General features: G+C 39.6%; 1 protein-coding gene across 1 annotated transcript in view; it reads right to left on the reverse strand.

The window, feature by feature from the left end:
* LOC136880956 (thiamine transporter 1) overlaps positions 1 to 16,717 on the reverse strand; it is an 84,376-nt gene extending 67,659 nt beyond the window's left edge. The window contains exon 1 of the mRNA XM_067153504.2: positions 16,605 to 16,717. The gene's annotated coding sequence lies outside the window, so the exon portion shown is untranslated. The remainder of the gene's footprint in view (positions 1 to 16,604) is intronic.
* Positions 16,718 to 17,034: the final 317 nt, after the last annotated feature.

Genomic DNA, 17,034 nt, shown 5'->3' on the forward strand with positions numbered 1-17,034 from the left:
TGGTGTTCTTAGTTCTTTTGTGACAGTAGGTCAAGACCCTATGCTTATGTAACATAGTACTTGTTATCATTACTGCCACATTTTTTAGTAATATACCCAATTGTGTTATGTTTTTCACAGTTGTTAAGATACAAAATTCAAACACCAAGAAGGAATTTAATAATGTTATTGTTTTTACGTCCCAGTAACTACTTTTTTGACGGTTTTTTGAGATGCTGAGGTGCTGGAATTTAGTCCCGCAGGAGTTCTTCTACGTGCCAGTAAATCTACCAACATGAGGCTGACGTATTTGAGCACCTTCAAATACTACCGGACTGAGCCAGGATCGAACCTGCCAAGTTGGGGTCAGAAGGCCAGCGCCTCAACTGCCTGAGCCACTCAGCCCGGCAGGAAGAATTTAATAAATCAACATCCTCTCAGTCTGTAGTCATTCTTACCACTAGAACAAGGTGAACTCTAGAGAAAGTTGTGATTCCTATGCACAAAAAAATTCATAAGGAATTTTAGTCAGTAATAAAAATGAGCTTACCCGCTTCTTACCAGGAGGTCCTGGGTTCGATTCCCCATGTCAGGGATTTTTACATGAATCTGAGGGCTGTTTCAAAGTCTATTCAGCCTATGTAGGAACCATTGAGGAGTTATCTGGTCTATGTAGCCTAAAAGGCTGAGAGCATTTGTCGTGCTGACTATGCATCAGTTCATAACCTGCAGACCTTCAGGCTGAGCAGTGGTTGCCTGCTAGGAAAAACCCAGTAGATTGTAGTGAATGGGTTCGGTTTTTTAATGAAAATAATTTTAATGCAATAAATTCTAATCACAGTAATACTGATAATTAAGGTTCAGATGTTAAGGAAAAATCACATTACTTTCCTGAGCTAATTTTATGCAAAATCTGAAAAATAAGTGTGAATGATGGGTCCCTGACCAGTGTTGCCAATACTCTACAATGAAAAATAGCTAAAACTGATTGCCAAAATGGTCAGAAATGGCTAAATATATCGAGTAGCTTGCAAGCAGTCACTATATGCAAGACAAAGGTGTGTGTGCAAACCTACACTAAGTTTTTTTTTTTTTTTTTTTTTTTTTTGCTAGTTGCTTTACATTCACAATTAAGTATTTATTATTTTCCACCTAGTCGATACAATGATTGCTTAAGGCAATGCATTACTTTGTCAATTTTATACATTTTTCATCTAAACAGTGTTATGTGGCTGAAGATGTTGATAAAATACGAAACATGTACCACTTTTAACCATTAAATTGTATCGACTAGGTGGAAAATAATAAATACTTAATTGTGAATCTATTGAAGTGCGATACGGACCATGAAACTGATTTTATGTAATAGTTGCTTTACGTTGCACCGACACAGGTAGGTCTTATGGCGACGATAGGGCAGGGAAGGGCTAGGAGTGGGAAGGAAGCGGCCGTGGCCTTAATTAAGGTACAGCCCCAGCATTTGCCTGGTGTGAAAATAGGAAACTACGGAAAACCATTTTCAGGGCTGCCGACAGTGGGGTTCGAACCTACTATCTCCCAAATACTGGATACTACCTGCACTTAAGCGACTGCAGCTATCGAGCTCGGTACACCAAGTTTAACAGTTGATGGAGAAGGAGAAAAATTTAACTAACACTTTGTTTTAAACGATACTGAACTCACCTAAGAAAATATATACAGCATTATTAAGCTAAGTCCTGAGCCCAGATGCCATTGCAAATAGAATGGTTGAAGTCACCCAAGCCAAGAGAGATAAATGCCATACAAAAACTGTGAAACGTAAGCTCACTGAGCTCAAACATGGAACAAAGAAAAATGAGGAACTGTCTAGACCATTCTCTATTCAGGAAGTTGAAGCTGCTATCAAAATTCTGAAAACCGGTAAGGTTGCTGGCCCTGATAATATCTTCAATGAATTCCTTTGAAATATGGGTCCACATAGCATAAAGTGGATCACTTCTCTTTTTACTTACATCCTTCAGACTAACAACTTGCCGAAGCAGTTCAAACGGTCAAAGGTGATCGCCCTTATTAAACCTGGAAAGTCGGAGCAGAGACCTGAAAACTACCGCCCAATAGCAGTTCTCAGTTGCACTTATAAACTCTTGGAACAAGTCCTCCTCACTAGGATAGCACCACTCATTGACGCTGTAATCCCCCCAGAGCAAGCTGGTTTCAGAAGAAATCGTAGCTGCACTGATCAAGTTTTGTCTCTTACCACTCACATCGAGGCAGGCTTCCAAACGAAGTTAAAATCAACAGCTGTCTTTATTGATCTGACAAGTGCATATGATACTGTCTGGCGACATGGACTAATTCTTAAAGTGCTGGAAGTAATTCCCTGTTTGGAAATTGCAAATCTAATTTCCAACATGCTCTGTGAGAGAGAGTTTGTAGTATTCCTAGGTTATTCTAAAAGTAGCAAAAGAAAGTTAAATAACGATCTGCCACAGGGATCAGTATTGGCCCCAGTTCTTTTCAACCTCTACATCCATGATTTACCACCAACCACAGCTACTAAGTTCATCTATGCAGACGACATTGCACTGGTAGCTCAAAGCAGAAATTTGGAGGATGGAGAAGGCATTCTTTCAGCAGACTTGGTCAAAATGGCAACATTCTTCAAGTCTTAGCGTTTGATCCCAAGTGCTTCTAAGACCGAGGTTTCAGTTTTCATCTCAGCAACCGACTCGCAAACTACGAGCCATCTGTTTTATTCCTTGGTGAAAAACTAAAGTACAACCCACTCCCGAAATATCTAGGAGTGACTTTGGACAGAACTCTGAGCTACAAAAAACATCTCACCAAGATCTCTCACAAAATCGCCACAAGGAATAATATCCTGCACAAGCTTTGTGGCAGTTCCTGGGGAGCCTCAGCTGACTGCTTACAATTAACGGTCTTGTCTACTCTGCAGTGGAATACTGTGCCCCTGTATGGCTGGAAAGTGCACATGTGCATAAAGTGGATACTAAGCTGAATGATACCATGCACTGCTTAACTGGTACTGTAAAATCAACACCTTGCCACTGGTTACCCGTACTTAGTCATATCCCACCACCCCATCTGAAGAGAAAGGAAAGCCCTGCTGAGAGAAGCAAAGATCTGGTCATCTCCCTCATTACCAGTTCACCAGGAATTTTGTTACCCATCGCCACGACGACTTCGATCTAGGAGACCAGCAAGTATACTCGCCGGCCGACTCTTGAGGGATAATTTTAATCCAAACGAGAGCTGGTGGGATGAGTGGTCAATTTCAACATCTGGAACAAATGCTCATGACCTAAATCCAACCCAGAAAATGAAGGGATTTGACCTCCCAAGAAAACTATGGTGTCGCCTCAACAAACTGAGAACTGGGCATGGATGCTGCAATTTCTTACGCCATAAATGGGGTTGGATGGATTCTCCAATGTGTGAATGCGGTGAGGGGGAGCAGACCATGGACCATGTCATCCTGCGGTGCCCTCTTCATGCCTACTCCGGAAGCCCCAGCAACCTGTATCATCTTGCAGAGAGTGCTGTAGAGTGGCTGAAACACTTGGACCTGGACTCATAAATTTGTAGTTATAATCACCATACGATTAAATAAATAAATTCAGCTAAGTTGGCCAACTCAAATAATTCTTGAACTGTTCAAGATATTGGCATTCTGTTTTCACTTTCAGTAATGGTACCAAGGGCTTATAATCAGACTTACAGTAATTTTTAATGGTGTCATGAAATAATGGTATTAACTTTGTTTTTTTTTTAATGGAACTATGCTGTTTTCTACACATAGCCTTAAACTTACATACAAACTTTACAAATTCAACACCATGATTATTTTGAAAATGGGACAAGTAGTTCTCGAGAAAATTAAATGTGTTCAAACGTGCATCATTTGCCAGCTGGAGACTGCCCTGTTCGATTTGTGCTATGTATGAAACATGAGCTAGCTGCTGACATACAGAGTTGCTTCACCTTCTTCTGACAGATAGGTATTCTCTCTACTGTACTCATAAATGTTTGTTTGTCCAACCCTTGTCCCATTTCTCTACGGGGTTGGGTATGAGGTGAGATGAATCTGTACTCATAAATACACTGCGATAAAATGTACAATTCAACACCTTTAATATTGCTGTAGGTAACAAGTAAAAGAAAAGCAGATATACGATTGGTTTCCTTTCCAATCAGATTTCCTTTAGTCAACCCTTGTTCTTTTTAGATCCTGGCAGTATTAGGTTTGCAAAACCTAGGGAGTATTTCATTTTCACAGCCTTTGTGGTTGTTCTCTTTCTTTTGTTCATTCTTTGAAGAACTGGACCATTTCTTTTTTACTCCCTCTGACTAGTGTTAAGAGAGTTGTACTTCTTCATACTCACTTCTGCTACCTTCATTACAGTACTTTGAAACATACAAACTAGGCCTTTCTTTCTTTTTGATTATTAATGTTTCTCCTTATTTCTCTGCCACTTTTCCCACAACCTAATGTCAATCATGTATGGTTCTCCTTTCTTTCTTAGAGTTAGTACTAACACAGGTGGGTTTGGCGACGATGGATTAGAAAAGGACTAGAACAAGGAATGCAGCAGTCATAATTAAATTGAAAGTGGTATGAAAATGGCAAACTATGGAGAACCATCTTCAGAACTCCCGAACACAAGCTAATGGCTAAACGGCCAAAACCGCGCATCTAGTGCGTTTGATCCTGTATGATTTAATGCCATGTTTGGATAATAATGTAGGCCATTATCCAGCCATTAAGAGAACAAAAAGAAATTGAGAACATCTCATTGAACTCTGCGACAAGTACAACTTAGTCCTGAAATCAACAGCCTTCAAACGTCTACCTAGAAAGGCCAAAACCTGGTAGAGTCCAAATCCTACGCTTGGTGAATTCCAGTTAGACCATGTTGCTATAGCATGGCAACATCATATGGACATACAGAACGTCAAGGTATTACGAGGAGCCAACATAAGACTCTGATCACTACCTTTCACTTGTCAAGATTAATATGCAACCCTTTAGGAAAACCACCGAATCTCCAAAGTAGCCTAGTTATAAGATACCCAGGTTCGACACTCTGTAACTGTGTGATGAGGACTGTCATTTTCAGGATACCCTCAGGAAGAATACAGAGAAAGAAGGATGGACTGCCTTACAAAAGGCCTTGCTGGATGCCACTCAGGAAACTATTCCTGCCTCATCAACCAAAGGCAAACACCCATTGTGGAGTACCGGTACAAAGTGTGATGAGGTTATAAAAGAAAGATGTAAAGCCTGGACTAGGTGGAACCAACATAAAATTGAAGCCAATTATGAAGCCTTCCTCATGCAAAGAAAAGCTACAGCTAACACCATTTGCAGAGCCAAGAGAAATTACCTCACGAGCCTAATGCAACAGGCTGAAAATAATTTTCCGAGAAACAACTCAAGAGACCTGTACAAAGGACTTAAGAAGCAAAAGACCCAGTACACAGCTCCTACCCTCATCCTCCATGGGCCAGATGGAAAACTTCAATTGAACAATAAAGACTGCATCAAAACTCTTGCAGATTATTTCCAGAAGCTACTAAACATGGAGCAACCTAAAGAAAAGCTTATTTTTCATGAGCCTTCACACAGGAACGCTGATTCTCAACCACCTACAAGAGAAGAAATAATGGACATCATCAGTGGTCTTCAGAACAACAAGGCTTCAGGTGAAGATGGCATAGTTGCCGTGATGTGGAAACATGCAGATGACCAGTCTTTGCAGAGCATTCATCAAATCATAAAGGACATATGGACAACAGAGTCCCTACTCGAAGGATGGACGTCTGCCGTGATTCATCCCCTCCACAAGAAGGGAAGTAAGACAGACCTCAAAAATTATAGAGGTATTTCCTTGTTATAAATTAACTACAAGATCCTCTCTGTAGCCCTGCTCAATACAGTCACCACACAGCTAGTCTCGCAATTAGGTGAATACCAAGCTGGTTTCTGCAAGACTAGATCTTGTCCAGAACAGATACACAATCTTAAGACAGTTCTCAATTAAAAAAGCCAAGGTGGACATACCTTTTTTCAGATTTTCAGAAAGATTATGACTCTGTGGACAGAGACACCCTTTTCTCCATACTATGGGAACTTGGTCTGGATGGGAAGACCCTACGATTAGTTCAAGCCACTCTGAGGAACACTGCGTCCAAGGTCAGGTTCAGAGGTGAACTATCCGAAAGCGTTCCAATCAGAACAGGAGTTAGACAGGATGATGGTCTCTCCTGCGTTCTCTTCATCTGTGTCCTGGAAAAGATCATTAGGGAATGGAGAACGATGCTACCACCGGGAGATGGACTTAAGCTTGGGTACAAGAGAGACAACCTCATTGTCCCATGCCTAGCCTTTGCCGATGACCTAATTCTACTGGCAACCTACTTACAGAGTCTTTATAGTGTAGCGGTTAAGACTGGTCTGCAGATCAGCATCCAGAAGACTGAATTTATGACCAATATCAAGGATGCCCCTTCTACAATTCCTCTCACAGATGCTACCATACGAAAAGTACCTGCAGTTAAGTACTTGCGAGAATGGATCTCTGCAAATCAGAGCAAGAAACTAGCTATAGATGCCAGATGTACAAAGTTTGGAAGGGCTTATCACTCACGTCGTAGTATCTGTTCACCTAAGTGCCTCTCCAAGAACCTCAAACTCAGACACTACAACTCGGTCGTCAAACCATCTCTTCTGTATGCTTCTGAGTGCCTTGTAATGGCCAAGAAGGGCCCACTCAGAAAGCTGGAGTTAGAGGAAGGTCCTGAGGAGGATATTAGGACCAATCAGAGAGGAAAGAGGCATTTACAGAATCCACCATAATGATGAACTGTATGAACACCAAGAAGACATTGTCACATCTATAAGGAAAAGGTGCCTGGCCTTTTATGGACATTTGGCCCGTCTGGATTCCGACAGACTAACCAACAGGATATTCACAGTAACGGGAAGAGGCAAGGCTTCTAAGAACTAATGGATCACGTCAGTTAAGTTGGATGTGGAACAACTAGATATCCCACTGGGACGAACTCGTGACCGACTACTGTTCCGTCAAGCCATCTGGCATGGGGTTTTCCCAACATCCCTTACAAGTAAGAAGACTACAGGAACTAAGTGGACAGAGGAGAGAAAGCTGGCTCATAGTCAGCAAATGAAGGAGTATTGGAAGAAGAAGAAGAAAGCAACAACTTTACCGAAGAGTAGATACGAGCCCCGTGGTCCTCAGTAGGCCTAAACAACAAAGAAGGAGAAGAATGTAGTCTCACAGAACCCGTTGCATATCTGTTTTTCATTTACCTGTTACCTACAGCAATATTAAACTTGTTAAATCAAAGTTGGTCTGAAAACAGACCGATGTAAAGATAGTTTCGTCTGGGAGCTGACTTCCTTCTTACAGAATACTGTTGATCGTAACTGTGAGCTCACTGCATAGCTTTACTACACCTTGATTCAATCTCACTATATTACCATCCTGGGAGAACACACAACCTAAATACTTGAAATTATCGACCTGTTCTAGCTTTGTATCACCAATCTGACATTCAATTCTGTTGCATTTCTTACCTACTGACATCAATTTAGTCTTCGAGAGGCTAATTTTCATACCGTACTCATTGCACCTATTTTCAAGTTCCAAGATATTAGACTGCAGGCTTTCGGCACAGTCTGCTTACTACATTTGCACCTAACTGAATCCCTCCCTGCCATTTTATACCTTTCAGCAGATGATTCATGAAAACTACGAACAGCAAAGGTGAAAGATTACAGCCTTGTCTAACCCCTGTAAGTACCCTGAACCAAGAACATATTCTACCATCAATTCTCACTGAAGCCCAATTGTCAACATAAATGCCTTTGATTGATTTTAATAATCTACCTTTAATTCCATAGTCCCCCAGTATGGCGAACATCTTTTCCCTCGGTACCCTGTCATATGCTTTCTCTAAATCTACGGAACATAAACACAACTGCCTATTCCTCTCGTAGCATTTTTCAATTACCTGGCGCATACTGAAAATCTGATCCTGACAGCCTCTCTGTGGTCTGAAACCACACTGGTTTTCATCCAACTTCCTCTCAACGACTGATCGCACCCTCCCTTCCAGGATGCCAGTGAATACTTTGCCTGGTATACTAATCAATGAGATACCTCGATAGTTGTTGCAATCCTTCCTGTTCCCTTGCTTATAGATAGGTGCAATTACTGCTTTTGTCCAATCTGAAAGTACCTTACCAACACTCCACACTAATTTTACTACTCTATGGAGCCATTTCATCCCTGCCTTCCCACTGTACTTCACCATTTCAGGTCTAATTTCATCTATTCCTGCTGCCTTATGACAATGGAGTTTATTTATTATCCTTTCCACTTTCTCAAGCATAATTTCACCAACATCATTTTCCTCCTCCCCATGAGCTTGGCTGTTTGCAACACCACCAGGATGATTTCCTTTTACATTGAGAAGATGTTCAAAATATTCCCTCCACCTCTCCAGTGATTTCCTGGGATCTATTATGAATTCACCTGAATTATTCAAAACACTGTTCATTTCCTTTTTCCCTCCCTTCCTAAGATTCTTTATTACTGTCCAGAAAGGTTTCCCTGCTGCTTGACCTAGCCTTTCCCGGTTATTACCAAAATCTTCCTACGATTTCTTTTTGGATTCAACAACTATTTGTTTCGCTCTGTTTCTTTTATCTACGTACAAATCCCTGTTTGCCTCGGCCCTTGTTTGGAGCCATTTCTGATAAGCCTTCTTTTTACGTTTACAGGCTGCTCTCACTTCATCATTCCACCAAGATGTTCGCTTTTTCCCATCTTTACACACAGTTGTTCCTAGGCATTCCCTTGCTGTTTCTACTACAGCATCCTTGTATGCCACCCATTCACTTTCTATATCCTGATCCTGCTTACTGTCTACTGTTCGAAAATTCTCACTAATCATATCCATGTACTTCTGTCTAGATCAAGTAGATCAATTGAAATAACTTGCCAGCTCATCTTCAGCTTCAGCACCATTATGGATCTTCATATGTGTTCGATTGTGTTATGACTTTGTGCCTGACAGTGTATACAAGCTAGCTCATTTAACCGTTCTCCGCTTTTCATAAACATTATAAGACTTTGCCTAACACTGCGTGTGCCATACTGCCATTCAGAAAGTTATGCACTGTTTCTTTTAAGTGACTTACATTTTACTTCTTCTGAATTTTACAGTGTCTACCCCCGTCATTTTTATATCGCCTCTTCTACTGATCCAGAGTGAACTTGATCTTTTATTTTCTTTTTCCAATGCATTGTTTTTCATGTTTTAATCAGCTGATGATGACCTGGACTAGGGTCGAAACCGGTACCACTTCTACTTATTATTAAATAAGAATGTAATCACTGCATTTCTTATTCTTTTGTATTGAATAGGTTGAACCTCTTTATTTATTATTTCAATTTTGACTGTAAAGCTCCATTAAGGCAAAATTCAAACGGGTTGTGTGCCTCTGATTCCTCAGCAAGTGCTCAGCAATGAGTGACGTTGCTGCACACAATGGAGTACTACTATGAACACTACGAAACTGTGCAAGAAATTGTTTCTACTTTTGACAGTAGTGAAACATCATCAGTAAAAATCGTATAGGAACTGATTTCCAAAGATTTGTTGCGAAAATTAGCATATATTACCTCAAATTATAGAGATCTATTAGAAACAATCTTTCGCCTAGAAACTGCTGGATTACGAGTTATGTGAGAGTTTGGGTAGCCTTTATCACGTACTCCTCCAAGGGCATTCATTACTTTCATAGTCTGTACAGAGTAGCCTTAACTTTGATGACGATCATTATTTTAAGAGACCAAACATCAATTTTTTTTGCTATTGGCTTTACGTCGCACCGACACATATCTGTCTAACGGCGACGATGGGACAGGAAAGGGCTAGGACTGGGAAGGAAGCAGCCATGGCCTTAATTAAGGTACAGCCCCAGCATTTGCCTGGTGTGAAAATGGGAAACCATGGAAAACCATCTTCAGGGCTGCTGACAGTGGGGTTCGAACCCACTATCTTCCGAATACAGACCAAACATCAAAGTCATCGGCCTTGGCTTTAGTGTTTTATACTAAAACTAGCTGATATACCTGTGCTTCACTGCGGAATTCTACACTGTATACAGAATTCTAGGTTAAGTAGTGTACACGTTGTGGGTAAGATTGCATAGCTCGTAACATTCCCCCAGAAACGCGACGGGGAAGTTATCATACGTCTTTGCTCATGTGATGACTGGGTTAGGGAATTTTCATTGTAATGACAGGCCCTCTTGCCTACTATCAGTCACAATAAAGTTTGGTAGTTTTCATTATGATAGCAGCCCTTATTTTCCACCTGCCTTTTTACGTCCTTAGAAATGTTGTCTTTGTAATTTTCCCAACTGAAATCAACATAGTTCATTACAATGACCTCAGTAGGAATGTCCCGATTACAAGCAATATTATCATATGAAATACTCGATCAAATGAAAAACTGCACGTTTTCTCACTTTTAACGAACAGTACTATGCTGACAATATTAACAGTCCAAAGTTTCATAGCTGGAATGACCAGGCCACAGACAGCCGTAAACACTCCTCTGCTGTTATGCCGTTGGTGTGTGCACTGTTAATTCCAATCAGCACCTCAGAGTAGGGATCGAATAACTGGAATACTATGATGAATCAGTGTGTAATGTACCAGTTGTATCAGAACATTTATGAGCCAGAGGAATGGCATGCTAAAGAAGAAAGTCATCTAGTTCCTCAGCTACTTCCCGCCAATGTTCAGGCAGGCTATTATACTCGGTACGCAGCAGTAATCCCATCTATCGGAGATCAGTGGCAGTGGAAGAGACAAATCACATCACAACAATGGTCAATGTAATGTTATTGTTAATCAGTTTTATGAGCTTTCGATATTATAGGCTTTCACATTTAGTTTTCTTCTGACTCTGTGATATTAGGGCATCTAATGTAACGGGAGTCTTCCTTTCTTTCATCATTCCCTCTTGCCTTATTCTTCAAACGATCATTCCTTTACGATTTTTTCTGATTTATATAATCATCTTCACAATTTTCCTAGTCGATATGAACCGATCACCATGCGTTTTTATACCTTCAGATAATAATGACATAAACCATCGCCAATTAACAGAATTGAACAATATTTCCATGTCAGCAGGGTGTTGATATGGACTAAGCAACAAAAGTCTAAATTCTTGTAAATTCATTAATTCTCTTATTATAATCCCCCCCACTCCCTTGTGGGTGGGGTCTGTAGAATAACACCTACGATGTTCCCTGCCTGTCGTGAGATTTTCTATAACTTTTGTTATGTAGTATTTATCGATAGAACCACTAATAACATAAATATTAGAGAATTAAATTTTAGGCCTTCCCTTAAACTACCATTTCATTCAGTGTGAATAAAATTATTTATAGCCTAGATTGTAGTAGCCTATTCCCCATCTTTATATACCGATTTTCATTAAATTCTCTTCAACCACTTTCTCATGATGTGCATAAATACATACAGAAATGACGGCAAATTGAAAACTGGTACAGAAACACCATTTTTTAAATTCTGAGCAATATACAGGCAAAAACTCTTATTTTATATATATATAAATTGAGGAGTTGGATGCAATAACAGCGTAAGTAGACTTACGTTATTTTGAGAAACGGAAGCTTGAAGTTTATAAATGTTCTGAGTTAAAAGTAATATTAGGAATCAACCTGAATTTCATTTAAGGACATTTAAAAGAGCCAGAAAATGTATTTCCCAAAGAATTTTATTGATCTGTTAGCTAATAAGAAAGACAGAGTTATTTAAAATTTCATTTTATACGCTGTTATTGCATGAAGAGCAGGAATATTATATTTTGCCATACACGAGTATTGATCAGGGAGTTAGGAAAGCATGATAGCCCACTATAGAGGAACAAAAGTGGCAGTTTATCCCACCTCAGTTCTCCAAAATGTCTAAACTGACTAAAATTAAGAACAAATTCCTAAAAAAACAAAAAAATTGTCAACTAAGAAAGGTAAAACCATTAAATTTATTCTTTATTTAATATTCACCTTTTTCGTTCTTTCTCGTAAAGTGACAAGAGAATTTTGTTACAGTGCTCTCTCCAACTATGGTATTAGGCTACGGTAATTGCCCCCCCCCCCAACAAATAGTTGAAATGTTATAAAATTAGAAACATTCCTTTTTGAACAACTTTTATTCCTATTTTCATTTACAAAATGATTATTTAAACCTAAAAGAAAATAAAAGGAACAAAAAACAGATCGCAAAGTATATAATTGGGATTTAGACATTGTGTGTCTTACTTGTTTGAAATACTCAAATGTATCATTGATCAAAATCGGGATGATTCATCTTCATATGCTGCATTAGCAGACTCTACGGAATCATTGCACACAGACATGACTTTCACATACCACTCAACATTTTCAGTTTTTAAGTATTTCATTAGTGAAATAACATCAACCCTTTTGTCTGCTTTTACACCACACTTTCTTACATCATGTAGCCTCAAATCATTAAAACTGAGAAAGCTATCATTCCTCTTTAAGAAGGTAAATGGCACATAGGAGTGTAGGACTGTGACTCTGATACAACACCATTACGGTAATAATGTCACACAAACTTCTGTATCATGAATCTGTTGCTTTTAGCAGAAGGCATTCTTAGAAACATAGGTCAAAATGCTGATAACCTGTCTTTTATTAAATGTGACACCACAAAACCTTCTCTTCCACTCAGTGACATCTTCTCCAGCCAGAGAACTGGCGACAACTTAACGTGCCACTCGTGAAGCATGCCTCATGCAATAACAGCGTAGCGCATGGTACCCGTTTTAGTGAGCTCCTGACCTCTAGCGGCATCCTAGCGAACTAAGACCTGGACTGGGTTGTAGTGAAGGGGCCAGGAAATCCGAAAACAGTATTCATGCAATAACAGCGTAAGTAGACTTACGCTGTTATTGCATCTAGCTCCTCAATTGTTTGGCAGCAGCAAGAACATCACCACAATGGTTACTATTTTTGTATAATGTGTAAAATATATGGCTTCACTGAGTATCCAAACCTGTTATTATCTACTGTACCTGAACTAGATGCAACCAGCGTTCAAATTCTGACATTGCCAGAAAGTAGGCTTGGAAAGTCGAGAACCAGATTTTCTGCCAAGGTTGGATGATAATTCATATTCTTTTAATGAGTAAAAATTGAATAATTTTTATACATAACTTGGGTCTTTCAGAGGAAAAAAAAAAAAAAAGAATGAATGAATAAAATAAAGACTGATGGTAAATATCCCAGAACAAATTTCTACTTCTGCAGAATTCACAATGAAGAGTTTAACTTTCTGTAAAGCTGGGCTGAGTGGCACAGACAGCTGAGGCACTGGCCTTCTGACCCCAACCTGGGGCAGGATCGATCCTGGCTCAGTCTGGTGGTATTTGAACTTGCTGAAATACATCAGCCTCGTGTCGACAGATTTACTGGCATGTAAAGAACATGTAAAGAACTCCTACGGGACAAAATGCTGGCACCTCAGTGTGTCTGAAAACCATCACAGTAGTTCGTGGGACATAAAGCCAATTTATTATTATTATTATTATTATTATTATTATTATTATTATTATTAATAATTTTCTATAAAGGAAGGAGGACTTGTGTGTTGTGTTACTGCTCCTGCCTGTCTGGCTCTTTGGCTGAATGATCAGTGTTGCCTTTAGTCGAGGGGGGTCCGGGATTCAATTCCTAGCCAGGTTAGGGATTTTAATCTTAAACGGTTAATGCACTAGGCTCGGGGACTGGGTGTCTGTGTTGAACATCCCTGCAACTCTTGTACCATACACAACACTATCATCCACCACAAACCTATAAATGGCAGATGCTAACACAGTCGTCTGAGGGTCTGCCTTAGAAGGGCTGCACCAGGTGGTGGTTGATGGTGTTGATTATTGTTTTAAGAGGAAGTTCAACTAGGCAACCATCCTCCATAGGCCTACAACACTAATTGGAAAGAAAAAATGGAAGGGATGACACTTCGAAAAATGAAGGTATCGGCCAAAGGAAGACAAGGGACACGAAGAGGGTGAAAATGAAAGACATCCTAGGCCTCAGCAACAGCCACACATGATTATCATCATCATCATCATCATTATTAAGTTACCTAGGAATAGTTTATGAACTAAAGAACCTGAATTATTTTTTATTTCAGCGAACAAATTTTGAAGAGTGGCCTTCGTCATAATGGAAAATTCCCGGTTTCCGTGTGAATCATTCATTTATATAGGCCTATGCTTTAAAAACAAAATTTAAAATAATAGTGTTATTGGGTTTATCACCCCATTAACTACTTTTATGATTTTTAGAGATGCCAAAGAGCTGGAATTCTGTCCCACAGGAGTTCATTTACGTGCCAACAGGCTACATCTACCACCGAACGGCTGGCAGATTTGAGCACCTTCAAATACCACTGGACTGAGTTGGAATCAAACCACCAACTTGGGCTGAGAGAGCCAGGTTTTTTTAACATCTGAGCCACTCAACCAAGCTCAAAAATTTGTATATGGCCCAAAAAGAAAATTCAATAGTTTATAATGAACATAAGTGGTACTAACACTGTGATTTTTTCCTTTTTACAATTTACTTTCCATCGCACCAACACGGAAGGTCTTATGGTGATGATGGGATAGGAAAAGCTAGGAGTGTGAACGGTGTGGCCATGGTCTTAATTAAGGCACAGTCAGAGCTTGTACATGCTGACACCAGCATTTGCCTGGTGTGAAATTGGGACACCATGGAAAACCATCTTCAGGGTTACTGACAGTGACGTTTGAACCCACTATCTCCCGAAAATTAAAATAGAATGACATATTTCGTTCTTGAAGGACATCAAATACTATGAAACTGCACACTACTACTTTCTTTTTCGCTATTTGTTTTACGTCGCACCGAAGGCGACGATGGGAGAGGAAAGGCCTAGGAATGGGAAGGAAGCGTCCGTGGCCTTAATTAAGGTACAGCCTCAGCATTTGCCTGGTGTGAAAATGGGAAATCAAGGATATCCATCTTCAGGGCTGCCGACAGGGGGATTCAAACCCACTATATCCCGGATGCAAGCTCACAGCAGCACGCTCCTAACGGCATGGCCAACTCGCCTGTTTTTTTTTTTTAAATACAACTTTTGAATTGATTAACATTATTGAGAAACCCATTTATGTTAAAACCAGTGTCCCACACCTCCAATAATTGTTGACATGTTCATCTCTCCTCACTGGTCCACCTAGGAATCAAATGAATCTTTGCATTTTTTGATGGGCTCGTAGGCTAACTTAATCTGCTGCATTTTTCAGAAAGATACCTATCTTTAAAAGCAGCATTAATTTTCTATTTATTTTCAACCGCAAAGCTTATTTCAGGATCTCAATGACAGGTCACTCGCCATGAAATAAAACTGAAACCTTTTGAAATGTGGTGTTGCAGAGGAATTTTGAAGGTGAAATGGGTATACAGGATTATGAAAAGATACAAATTCTGATACACCAAAATCTGACCAGGGGAAGAAATGCAGTAGATTAACAGGATGTATTGAGTTTTACAAGCACTTGCATTTACTTGCACTGCCCAGATCTTTTTTTTTTTTTTTTTTTTTTTTTTTTACTAGTTGCTTTACGTCGCATCGACACAGATAGGTCTTATGGCGACGATGGGACAGGGAAGGTTTAGGAGTGGGAAGGAAGCGGCCGTGGCCTTAATTGAGGTACAGCCCCAGCATTTGCCTGGTGTGAAAATGGGAAACCACGGAAAACCATCTTCAGGGCTGCCGACAGTGAGGTTCGAACCCACTATCTCCCGAATACTGGATACTGGCCGCACTTAAGCGACTGCAGCTATCGAGCTCGGTAAGATCAAAATGAAGAAGAAAACAAACCCCTCATGATTTAAGAAATATATTCTGATTTGGTGAAACCCTATAATATATTAATATATACCCAAATACTGTACTTAAGTACTGTATGGCCTTCACAATGATGGAATACGCATATGTTGATTGATTGTTATGTTATTCCTCAGTACAAAAGGATACGAGTCTATACCTGGAATCAGTTCTACTTTCAGATATAGGAAAGTAATTAAGAATTAGAGAATATGGTATGTATGAATATTTTTCATGCAAGGTAAACTCAAAACATCAACCTCATATCTTAATTCACTTCCTGTCCCCCAACTCGAATTATCAAGCACAACAATGTTCACGAATCAGGTCAAACTTGCAGCTTATTAACGATGCTACGCTAATTATTAGCACATTACTGAAAGATAATTGCTAGCATATTTCCAGTAAGTATATTCGCAAATAATGCTGACGTATTTAAGAATAAAACTTACATACGGTCCGTACGGCATGCACAAGCTCTGACTGTTAAATTCACAATGCTATCGTATCGCAATCATGCCGCAATGTTACTTAGAGCAATGTCCTTAACCTCGCACACTACATGAACCGACAGAAAACCTAAATACTTCACTGAATGAGAAGTATACTCACCATTAGGATGACTGAAAATTAACTCATTTTCCAAGAAACTTCGTTTTATTAAAACCGCTGTAATATTCAATTACTCATTTTTAAATCATCCAAGTACCAGCGCACTTTGATCGCAAAACAAAGATCAGCTGTGCACAAGATGACGACATCCAGGGATACCAATTGTTCGTGAGTGCATGCATTATTTACAGCTCACAATTAAGAGGTTTCACTTAGTAATGGCCTTCAGCATGTAGCTATCACTCATTCTAATTTATCGTAACACAACAGGGCAGATACTGATTAGATTAAAGGATCTACAATCAATTTCTTATTTCTTGAAAGGATGGCATTTTATCAATCAGTGACAATTCAAAGTGGTTAACGTCATAGGAATCGCAATACGCGCAATGTTTGAATAAACGAAGTAATACGACGTACACATTTGGTG

The sequence above is a fragment of the Anabrus simplex genome, chromosome 9 (assembly GCF_040414725.1).
Source record: "Anabrus simplex isolate iqAnaSimp1 chromosome 9, ASM4041472v1, whole genome shotgun sequence".
Lineage (NCBI taxonomy): Eukaryota > Metazoa > Arthropoda > Insecta > Orthoptera > Tettigoniidae > Anabrus > Anabrus simplex.